This window comes from Chiroxiphia lanceolata (genome assembly GCF_009829145.1).
Source record: "Chiroxiphia lanceolata isolate bChiLan1 chromosome W unlocalized genomic scaffold, bChiLan1.pri scaffold_60_arrow_ctg1, whole genome shotgun sequence".
In the NCBI taxonomy this organism is placed as follows: domain Eukaryota; kingdom Metazoa; phylum Chordata; class Aves; order Passeriformes; family Pipridae; genus Chiroxiphia; species Chiroxiphia lanceolata.
Genome location: NW_022476506.1, coordinates 123,244 through 134,377, shown reverse-complemented (window position 1 = coordinate 134,377; position 11,134 = coordinate 123,244). Strand labels below are relative to the sequence as shown.

Below are 11,134 nucleotides of genomic sequence, written 5' to 3'. Positions count from 1 at the left end.
CTGGCCATGTTTTACACTGCTCCTCTGCCTCCTGCCTTCCTCTCTCATAGGTGATGCACATGGCAGCCCAGTCACTGAGGACAGTGAGCCAAAAAACCACAGAATTGCAGAATAGTTGGGAGATCTGGAGATCTGCTAAAGCAGGTTCACCTGGAGCAGGTTACATAGGGTTGTGTCTAGGTTGGTTTTAAATATCTCCAGAGAAAGGGAGCTCCAGAGAAGTCCTGCCTGCTCCTCCCTGCTGAGCAGGGCTTCTCTGACACTGGAGAGAGCAGAGCTTTCAGTCATTCCACTCCTGAAGTCCCCATCTAGCTAAAGGCAAGTCCATCAGGTGGAACCACTTCCTAGACTGAGCCTTGAGGAACATCCCTTGGGCCCTTCTGCAGCCCTGGGTGAGATGAGACCGAAGCTCCCTGGAAGGTGCTGAGCAGGCAGGTGATATTTCCAAAATCTCTGCAGAGACAAGGAGCACAGTTTTGTTGTGTATGACTGGAGTTCACCTGCCCAGGTGAGGCCATCCCCAGACCACAGGCCAGGTCTGCAGAGAGTCCTGGCGATGAAAATCACTGTATCAATGAAAAATACTATTATTACTTGCTCTGGTGCGTAAGCAGAGAAAGCACTTGGGGTTGTAGGCGTGAACACTGCCACAAATGGCTGCAAAATAAAGTTCCCTCTTCTCCTTCCCCAACTGTGTTTACTCCAGAGGGACATTGTTTGTGGGAGCTGGCAGCGGGGGATTAACTATGCTGGAGCCCTGCTTTTGGGGATGGGGAAGGCTGGGGGCTCCTCCAGCCCTGCACTGTCACACTGCCACCCAGCCAGGTGACATCAAACAGCCCAGGGGAGCAAACAGCCCTGAAAGCAGGGGCTGCAACCTGTGCTGGCACTGCTTAGTGAATGCAGGACATGCTACAGGCTCGCTGCTCCACTGGGGAATGTCACCAGGCTCCCTTGTCACCAGCCTTTGCCATGAGAGCAGTGATGGAATTTCTGCCCCAAAGCCAAGTAGGCATTGAGAAGACAGTAGTTTTTCAGCTTAAATCCCAAGGTCATTTGGGTATGTGCACTGCAGCAGAGCCTGTGGGAAAAGCCCAGGGCTTGGCTGGGGAGGAAGGTTCATCAACATGTTCTCTTTTATTAAGTACCACCTTTCAGGGATGCCCTGACTGCATCCATACAGTACAGACAAAGCCCATTAACCACAGCTGAGAGGCAAAAATATTCTTTAGAAAATAGTGACTGGCAGGGGAAAGTAAGTGTTAACTGCCAAGCACCGCCCAGGGCTTCCGGGAGCCTGTGGGATGGAGCAGCAGGAATAAGCAGCAGGTATTCTTTGCACTAAAATTTGTGATTTCCAGAAGGGGAAAACATTCCAAGCTACTTTGAAAGCACTGTATTTGGTTAAAAGCCTCCTGGGTGTGCACAGAGAGTCTGGGCAGAAACAAAATGGTCCAGTGTGCAAATTAGCAACTGTTTGTGAAACTGCTTCTGGCCGAGGTGAGCTCTGGCTCACATGGACCATTTCAGTTCCACATCATAGGCTTTCTTTAGCAGCCACCTGAAAAATATCTATTTTGCCTGGGTAATGATTCACAGCATCGGATATTTGAGGTCTGACTTCTGGTTCCAAGCATCCACAATAGGAGTGACCCCAGTGTGAACAGACAGTGCTTTCTAACAGTCTTTTGTGGGCACAGCCCTGCTCAATGTGTCATGTACGCTGGGAGGACAGAGGTCAATTAGAGCATTTATTTGAGATTAGAGGATATTACAGGGTAAAAAAAAATAGCATGTGGGTAATTATCTGCTGGGAGGAGCATTGATAGCAAAGGTCAGAAAGAGGCAAATGGGCCTGAACAGGCCCCATCGACTGGGAATGGTGCAGTAAGAGGTTTTTTGATGTTTTTTTTTCCTGCTTAGCAAATACACGTGTGCTGCAGACTCAGCTCTTTCCAGGAGTGTCAGCACAGTGCATTCATTGCACACAAATGTGTTGCAGAGCCTTAGAAATACAGATTGGGCTGATTTTAATTGACCTGACCCTGATCCAGGGACCCTCCAGCTGCTGCGGCCCCTGCACTCTGTGTGCTGTGCAAACACTGGCAAGGGAAACCCTGGGCTGAAGGGAAAACCCAGCAACTTAAGGATTCATCAGGCTGAGCTCGGAGCTGGCTCACAGCGGAGCTCGCGTGTGACAAGTGGCCTTTCTTTGTGCTGTGCCCTTGGCACAGGCACAAGTCTGGAGTGAAGGGGTCCAACTGTCCCACAGAAGGGCTGGTTTTCACATGTTAAAGTGCTTTATCTCACAGCAGTCCAGCCCAACACTTCTTCAGTGACATCTGACAACCAGCGGAGGCCAGTACTGCTCCAAAGCCCTGTACCTATAAAATACTCCTCTGTTCCTCCAGCTATTCCCAAGGGCTCCATCATTTCCCATTACAAAGTCAGGCTGGATCAGCATCCCTTCCCCCCTGCAGTGAGCCAAACTTGGCTTCTGTTCAAAGCTCCTGCAGCATTTTGAGGAGGAAGGAAGTCCTTTCTCTGTAATGCTTTTTTGGAAGGGAAAAGCTGCTGCAAGTGACCTTGTGTGCCTAAAGGAGAAGGTTGGAAGGTAAAGAGCCCAGCTCTGTCCCAGCAGCACCCAGGGCCTGTCCCTGCCCATGGTCACAGGACTGACATGCGGGAAACAGGTTCTCAGCGTCCTCGACGGCCCAATAGGAATGAGGGATCAGACATTTCAATGTTAGGTGCAAAATGGAACACTTTATTACCATGGCTCCTGCCTTTTATAGGGCAGGAGCAGAACTTGCTGGAACAAGGGGAGTAACTGGGGAGGAGCAAGGGTGGAGTATGCAAACTAGGACCATATAGGGAGAACAAGGGGAGGAGCATATCTACATAAGGAAGAAATGACCATATAAGGTTGGTACTGCAATGCAGCACTAACTGGCCAATAGAAACTCAGGGTTCGAAGGCTTAGGGAAAATAAGGGAAAATGGGGGTACAATGAAAGGGAATAATACAATAACATAGTATAATAACATAAAAAAAATCCTAAAACGCATTTTCTCAAAAACTGGATCCCAATATATCCCCCTTTTCTGTTTTATAGAAAAGCAAGTTTAAAGAAAACTTTCTTGAATTTATCATGGAACAAGAATTGATTCTTAAGATACAAAAAAGTATATAAAAATATATATAAATAACTGTACTGGTTTTTGTTAACACAGAACATTAGTTATAGTTTTCTTAATGAGTCTTTGGGTCCTTCAGTGTGACAAAAGCAATCAATAAGAAAAGGAAATCAAGTTATAATAAGGGTAAGTAAGTAAAAGGGCAAAGAAGCACAAGGGAGTAACACAGTTTGTCTGAGATTAGCTCTTTGAGGGATTATGTTTTGGTTACAGACAACAGAGATCTAAAGAAGCAGAATTTTTCATTTAATTTGCTTAATCATTACTTCTTCCAATTTCAGTACTCTCTTTTTAAACTTTCTTTTCATAGTAAACCACTCTTAAAACTTTCTATTTAACGACATTCTGTATTCCTTATTCTTAGTAAACCACTCCGGGAGCTTTCTATTACGTACTTTTTCTTTATCACCTTTACATTTCACTTACAATTTGTACAGATGTTTCCCCAAATTTTCTGCTTCAGATTTTGGTGTGTAACGCTTTCTTTTTTGTTTTTATTTACTTATCCTCACTCTAATGAAAACTTTTTTTTTTCAAACTGATATTTTTAAATGTCAAGACAACCTATTTCGTAAAATAAAGTCAATAGGAGATTGTCAGGGTTCAGGTTGTCAGGGTTCTTCCCCAGCTGCTCGTCTCTTAGATCGGACGCGAGGATCAGCCCACCTTGCGGTGCGATATCCGCTGTTCAGCTGGGGGGCTGCTGGAGTGCTGCTCTCTGAGCCACAGCACTTGAGTCCAGGTGGGCAGGCGGGTTCCTTCAATATGAAGGACCTACAATCCTGCGCCACATCTGGACGCCATTTAACGCACCCTGATTGGAGGACGGACCTCGAGTACTTTCCTCGAGATCCTTAGTCAGGGATATTTGTCTTTTAGGGAATTTACGAAATAGATTGTCTGTTTTGTTTTTTAAATTTAAAGAACAGGTTTGAGATGAAAAAAAAAAAAGGAATTTGATGAAGAGGCTTTAACAAATTATCCAAAAAAGAAAAATGGTTTGTTTATATATAGATAAGTGAAAGGGGAAGGAATCATGAGACAACATTATATAAAAGGGAACATTTTAACAATTGATAACAGTCAGCTGACATAACTGCTTAACTATAAATTGGTATGGTAAAATAAGGAAACTTCTTAATTCTTCCACTGAAACCTTTTTGGAATTGCTAATGCAACATTAGGCCTATTCTTTAAATTTCGAGGATATCCTATGTTTTAACCTTTTGCAGTTTTAAACTGCATAAACTGTTAACTTCATCAATGAAAAACTTTTGATAACAAACAATTCAACAACTTGTGATAGCAGCATTTCTTGCACTAGGATTACCTCAACAATTTATGGAATTTTTCCTCAAATCGAGGTGAAAACCATATCCCACTCCATTCACTCCTAGCGCGACGAGGACTCGAGGTCTTCGTCTGAGGAAGTATGATGTTTTGTCACTCACATGCATACACTCAAACAACATTCAGAGGGGACATGGCTGGGACAGCTTGGGATAGTCCAGTCCATAGGACATCATGCTCAGAATAAACTGAGAGAAGGTTCTTCTCTGCCCATCTCTGTAACCTGAAGGGCTGCAGAGTCCTCTGGGGTATCGGCCACTGCTCCAGCTTTGTGTCATCAATGAACTTCCTGAGGAAGCACTGACCCCCTCATCCAAGTCATTCAGGGACAAGTTAAACTCCACTGGGCCCAGTAGAGGACCCTGGGGGACACCACTGGTGACAGACCTCCAGCCACACCCTGTGCCACTGATTAGGACCCTCTGGGATCTGCCCTTCATTCCCTTCTCAGCTCTGCTTGTTTCCCTGACTGTTGGTGTGCACAGACTGGTCCCTGCCACATACTGTCCTTGCAGACCAGCTGCACTCAACTCTGCTGCCCTTCTTGTTTCTCACATGGGTGGTCCCCCACTCCAAGTCACAAGACTCAGCCAAAGTCTGCTCCTCTCAAGTCCAGGATCTGCACTCTTCTCTTGCCCTTCCTCTTGGCAGGTGACACCTCCCATTCCATGGTCACCACAGCCAAGGCTGGCACTGCTTTTCACACCCAGGCCCAACTCTTCCTCTTGGAGAGAAGCAGAGGCAGATGAGCCTCCCTGTTGTCCACCAACCTGGCAGCTGTGCTCTAAAGGCCTGTGTCCCAAGGGGGGTCTTGACCAAGACCCTGCAGAAACCTCTGGGACTCTTTGCATCCTGTCGTGGTGCCTTCTCTCCCAAGTGATCACAGCACTGCAACCTGGGAACTGTCTCAGCAGGCCTGGGCTGTTATTGCCTGCAAGTGGAATGAAGAGAGACTTGGGGCTGCAGCTCCTCCTGCCTGTGCCCCACACGCAAGGCATTGGGGCCTGTCTGGCTGCAGCCCCTCAGCGGGGGTACCGGGGGTAAGAACAGACTGGCAGTGGGGAAAGCTGCTCTGAAAGCCCCGAGAGCTGGGCTGTGCAGAGGCTTTGCTGACAATGGCCTTGGGGGTGGATGTGCTGGGACTCAGGCTCAGGGGGAAAATCCCAGGCCTGATCCCTGAGGAGATCAGCACATGCTGCTGAAATGCTGGGGGAGAGCAGAGCCAGCAGAGGGAGGAAACAAGTGTGGACAGCCTGGGCTGATGGGATTTGGACTCGTGCCTGGCCCGGCCTTGACTGGGCAGAGAAGGGACAGCCTTTGTGTCCCTGCAGGGCTGGGATTCACTCACTGCCCCAAAGGCCCCCAATGGGTCTGAGAAGCCCTGGGTGGTGCCTGTCCCACAACTGCTGGGAATGGGGACGGGCTTCCTGCACAGGCCCTGTGCTGTCCAGGGCAGCTGCTGCACTTGTGCTGCAGAGCCCTGGCACCTCCCCTGGCACTACAGGCCCCTCTTTGGCTATTCAATCCAGGCTCAGATGCCCAGGTTCAGCAGTGAAGGGATGTCCAGGAGACAACTGCCATTGTACTCTGAGGACATGTAGAAAATACCCTGATAAAGAACAGGAGAGAGACCTCTCTCCCTGTGCCACCTGACTCCATTTGGTCACCTGAGCACCTCTAGGGGCTGCCCTGGACAGAAGGAACAGTGACAGGTTCCCCTGTCCTACATGTGGGCACCTTCTGCCACTCAAGTTGGCCAAAGCAATGTCCCAGCAGCCTCCAAGAAGATCCCACAGCTGCTGCCCTGTCCCTAGGAACTGCTCCACTGGAGCCTGCAGTTCCCAGCAGGAATCTCGGTCACCTCCGGTCCCTCAGAAGGAGCCAGGGCTTTGTGTCCCAGCAGGTCACTCCTGGCTTTGGTCTTCCTTCATTCCCATGGGAGCTGAGACAAGGAGTCACCTGCAGGTGCCTGTTTTGGCCCCACTGAAGTGGGGCAGGAGGAATCCCAGCCCATGGGGGTTGTGGAGGGAGCTGAGTGTCCTTCTGGCCCCAGGTCTGCAGAGCCACAATGAGACACCTCTGTTGACTCAGCTGAGTCCCTTCCCTCAGTGGAGGTGAAGGAGATCCCTCCTGGGCACTGTCTGGGTTTCCTGCCTAATGATGGGACATGAAAAGGGGACTCTTGGACTTAACTCTGTGTCTGTTTGGAGAAATGACTCTGCTGAAAGAAGTGTCTGTGCCCAGCTGAGAGAAGGCACATCATTATTTCCTTCAGCTGTGTGCCAGCAGGTTCCCCTGGAGCCCCAGGGACAGCTGGAGGGAGCCCAGAGGGGCAGAGAAAGGGCTGCCTGGGGCTGTTGCTGTGCTGCTGAGCTGGGCCAGGCTCCTGGCACACAGGGAGCTCCTGGTAACCAAGAGCTTCAAAGAGACAGCTCTGCTGGTGAGCAGCTCCTCTGCACAGCCCAGCAGGGCTGAGGGCACTGCCTGCAGCACCCAGGGCACAGGAGAGAAGGCAGAGAGAGGAGAGGCAGCCTGGGCTGGGAGGTGACTGAGTTCTCACTGCTGGAGAAACCTTCCCAGGATTTGAATGAAGAATTCTCTGGCTGTAGGAAAGTTCAACTTGCCTTCCTGGAGGCATCTCCTAAGGCTGGCACATCCCACAACTTCTAGGATCTTTCAGCAGGACTCTGCCAGTTGCTGCAGTGCAGGGGAAGTGGCCATATGGCAGAGCAGGGCAGGAGCTGCAGGCAGCAAGGGCCGACAGGAGAAGTGAGCAGGAGGTTCAAGGGATCCTGGGGTGGGAGGACAGGGCAGAGCTGCTCAGGGGAGGAACCTTGCCAGCCCTTTGCCAGGATCAGGCTGTGGCTGCAGAGCAGTGCAGGTGAGTTCCTGCAAGTGCCTCTCCCAGCTGCCAAATGGCAGCAGTGGCAGGAGCTGTCAGGATGGCTCTGCTGGATTTGCTGGGGTGCAGCAGGAGAAGCTGCTGCAGAGCAGGACTTGCTGCTGCCCCCTCAGAGGCCCAGGGCAAGAAGGTTCCCTGTGCCAGGGTTGGCTGTGGGGTGGGTAGGTGGGGGTGCAGCCAGGGGTGCCCAGGGCTGTGGTGCAGAGCAGAGTCCTGCCCCCAGGGCTCTGTGTGCTGGGGCAGGGACTCTGCTGCCTGCCAGACTCAGCTCTCAGCCCGGCCAAGGAGCTGCCACGGCCCTGCAGGGAGAAGGTGGGGGTGGAAGGAGTGACCTCTCATGGCAGGGCAGGGATGGGCAGGGCAGGGCAGGGCAGGGCCCTTCTGCTGCAGGCTCGGGGCTCCTCACAGCTTCAGCTCGACCTCCTGCCATTTCCAGGGGCCCTTCTCAGGAAGCACATCCCCCCAGAACACCTCCCCCTTCCCAGCCACCACAGGCTGTCTGGGATCTGCTCTACAGCCCCTGCCCAGGCAGAGCTGCCCCTGGGCACTGGGCTGGGGATGGTTCTGGCAGCACTGGCAGGGAGCTGAGCTGGGCACAGGGAGGGGCTGCTGGCAGCAACAGCTCCTCACCCAGAGACAGGCAGGGAGGGAGAGGGAGCTGCTGCCACAAGTACTGGGCAGGGGGATGTGGGCCCCTCCCTGCTGTCCCTGTGGCACAGACCCCTTCCCTGAGCAGCTCCTCCCTGGGCTCCTTTCCCAGCCTGAGCAGAGCCTGTGCCCTCAGGCCCACGGGGGCTGGGCTGTGCATTGCCCTGCAGTATCTCTGCCATAGTATCTCTGTGCTGCACAGGTTCCCCATGGAGAAAACTCCTCAGTGCTAAATCCATGGAAATACTCTGGGCAGCTGCAGTCAGCATTTCGTGTCTCACTCTGGGAGGGGAGAGATTAAAAGGTGAGGAATGTGTCAGTCTGTTCTTTGGACATGGATTCCTGGATATCTGTGCAGTTTCTCTGTAGGGGAACAGTTGAGTGTGATGCTCCTCCAGCTCCAAGCTGCCAGCACAGGGCAGCTGAGCACAGGACTGATGGGCAGAGCAGCTCTTCTCTCTGCACTAAGGGACCATCCCTGTGCCCCTCAGAACCCACAAGACTTGACCTGCAGTGCCATAGAAATGTCAGGGATTTCAAACCTCCACAACCACTCCTAAGTGTGGCAGGTGCAACTGGGTGAACAAATACAAAGAATTCCCTCAGGTCAGTCCTTCATTTGGGCAAATTGCAAAGAGCAAAGCTGAGCAGCTCTTTGATGTATCACGAATACATTTAGTTTGAGATCACCCTGCATTCCAAGTTCCCTCTCCCAGCAGAGCAAGAAGGAGTCCTTGGGAGGCCCTCACAGAGTTACTGCTTCCAACAGTCCCCTCAGCCAGCAAAAGCCAGAGCTCAGGGGAGGGAGCTGCAGGGAGGTCTGAGTGAGGAGAGAGAGCCTGAGAGTGGGGTGGCTGTGAGAGGTGTAATGTTTGGCTGCAGAAGCCTGGTCTAACTCAGCAGTGACTTTTCCTCCCCAACAGATCAAAAGGCCCTGGGGAAGGAACAAATGCCCAACAGCAGCTCCATGCCCCAGTTCCTCCTGCTGGCATTTGCAGACAGGAGGGAGCTGCAGCTCCTGCACTTCTGGCTCTTCCTGGGCATCTCCCTGGCTGCCCTCCTGGCCAACAGCCTCATCCTCAGCGCCGTAGCCTGCGACCACCACCTGCACACCCCCATGGGCTTCTTCCTGCTCAACCTCTCCCTCACAGACCTGGGCTGCATCTGCACCACTGTCCCCAAAGCCATGCACAATTCCCTCTGGGACACCACAACCATCTCCTACACGGCATGTGCTGCACAGGCCTTTTTCTTTGTCTTCTTCATGTTAGCAGAGTATTTCCTCCTCACCATCATGTGCTACGACCGCTACGTTGCCATCTGCAAACCCCTGCACTACGGGACCCTCCTGGGCAGCAGAGCTTGTGCCCACATGGCAGCAGCTGCCTGGGCCGCTGGCTTTCTCTATTCTCTGCTGCACACAGCCAATACATTTTCCCTGCCCCTGTGCCAGGGCAATGCCCTGGGCCAGTTCTTCTGTGAAATCCCACACATCCTCAAACTCTCCTGCTCACACTCAGGCTACCTCAGGGAAATTGGGCTCATTGTGGTTAGTGCCTGTTTAGTGTTCAGTTGTTTCATTTTCATTGTGTTCTCCTATGTGCAGATCTTCAGGGCTGTGCTCAGGATCCCCTCTCAGCAGGGACGGCACAAAGCCTTTTCCACCTGCCTCCCTCACCTGGTCGTGCTCTCCCTGTTACTCAGCACTGGCACATTTTCCAACCTCAAGCCCCCCTCCATCTCCTCCCCATCCTTAGATCTGGTTGTGTCTGTTCTGTACTCAGTGGTGCCTCCAGCACTGAACCCCCTCATCTACAGCCTCAGGAACCAGGAGCTCAAAGATGCCCTGAGAAAAATGATGACTGGATGCTTTTCAGGAGTAATAACCTGTCTCATTTCTTCTGCAGAAAACTCATTGTGTAACCCTTTACTGGCCCAGCCTACCTTCTAAAGCTTTTGAGAGTGGCAGTGGGAGGGGGTTCCTACATTTTTTCCTCTTTTGATGTCATTAACACAGAAATGTTTTCTTCATCTCATACCTCACCTCATCATTCACTCTCTACCTCTTTATTTTGACCCACAATTGTTTAAAGGAGGAATCATTCTCTGTGTGCATTTAAGCAAAATAAAAGTTCCTGCAGCAACTTCTTTGTCAAACATCCTGCCTTTCTTATTCTGTGCATGAGGAATCACAATCTCTGAGTAGAATGAAGGACTCGAATTCTTTTTTCCAGATTCTTCCTCCAAGAACTTCCCTGAAGCTGGAGGGCAGTGCCTGTGTGCAGAGGAGAAAGGGTAAAGAGTCCCGGTACAGGAGCACTGCCAGGGAGCAGCAGCTCTTGGCCTTTTCACAGATGCTCTTTTCCCACTGCCTCCCTCTCCTTCCTGCTCCTTGCCCAAGGCCTGAGTGCTCTGGCAGCACAGTCCCTGCTGGGTGTCAGTCCTGTGACCATGGGCAGGGACAGGCCCTGGGCACTGCTGGCACAGAGCTGGGCTCCTTAACATCATTTCCATCAGGAAAGGGGATCCCCCTGGGCAGTTCCTGAAGACTTTGTTCTTTTTGCAAGGTTGGTGTAAAGAACAAGGCCAAGGAATAGACTCTGCAAAGTCTCATTGCTTTGCTTGTTTCCCCATTCAGTCCCTGCAGTGAGATCAGCGACTCACTGGGGTACTTGAGGGACTGAGGGCTGGCTCAGATGTTCTGTGCTGGTGGCCAGTGGCAAATGGTGTCCAAGTCACCTGCCTGGGGCTCTGCAGCTTGTGAGGGCTCTGATGGCAGGTGAGGATTTGTCTGTAGGAACTCAGGAAGTGCAGGAGAGCACAGAGGATCTGCAGGGACAGCCCGTCCCATCCAGTCAGCAGAATCCTGGAGCAGAATCCTGCCCAGGGTGGAGTTATCAGAGATCAAGACCTAAATCTGCCTGTGAACTGGTAAAGGAGAGTTCTGCAACCCCAGGGGCCGCAGCAGGAACAGAGAAAGGACTCTGGCCAGTGACTCGTCTGACCCGCAGTGAACTCCCCTTGTGCCTCCCCAGCT

The 11,134-nt window shown here is 51.6% G+C and overlaps 1 pseudogene; it reads left to right on the top strand.

Moving 5' to 3' along the window:
• Positions 1–9,046: 9,046 nt before the first annotated feature.
• LOC116781572 lies at positions 9,047–10,057 on the top strand (annotated as a pseudogene).
• The last annotated feature ends 1,077 nt before the right edge of the window (positions 10,058–11,134 follow it).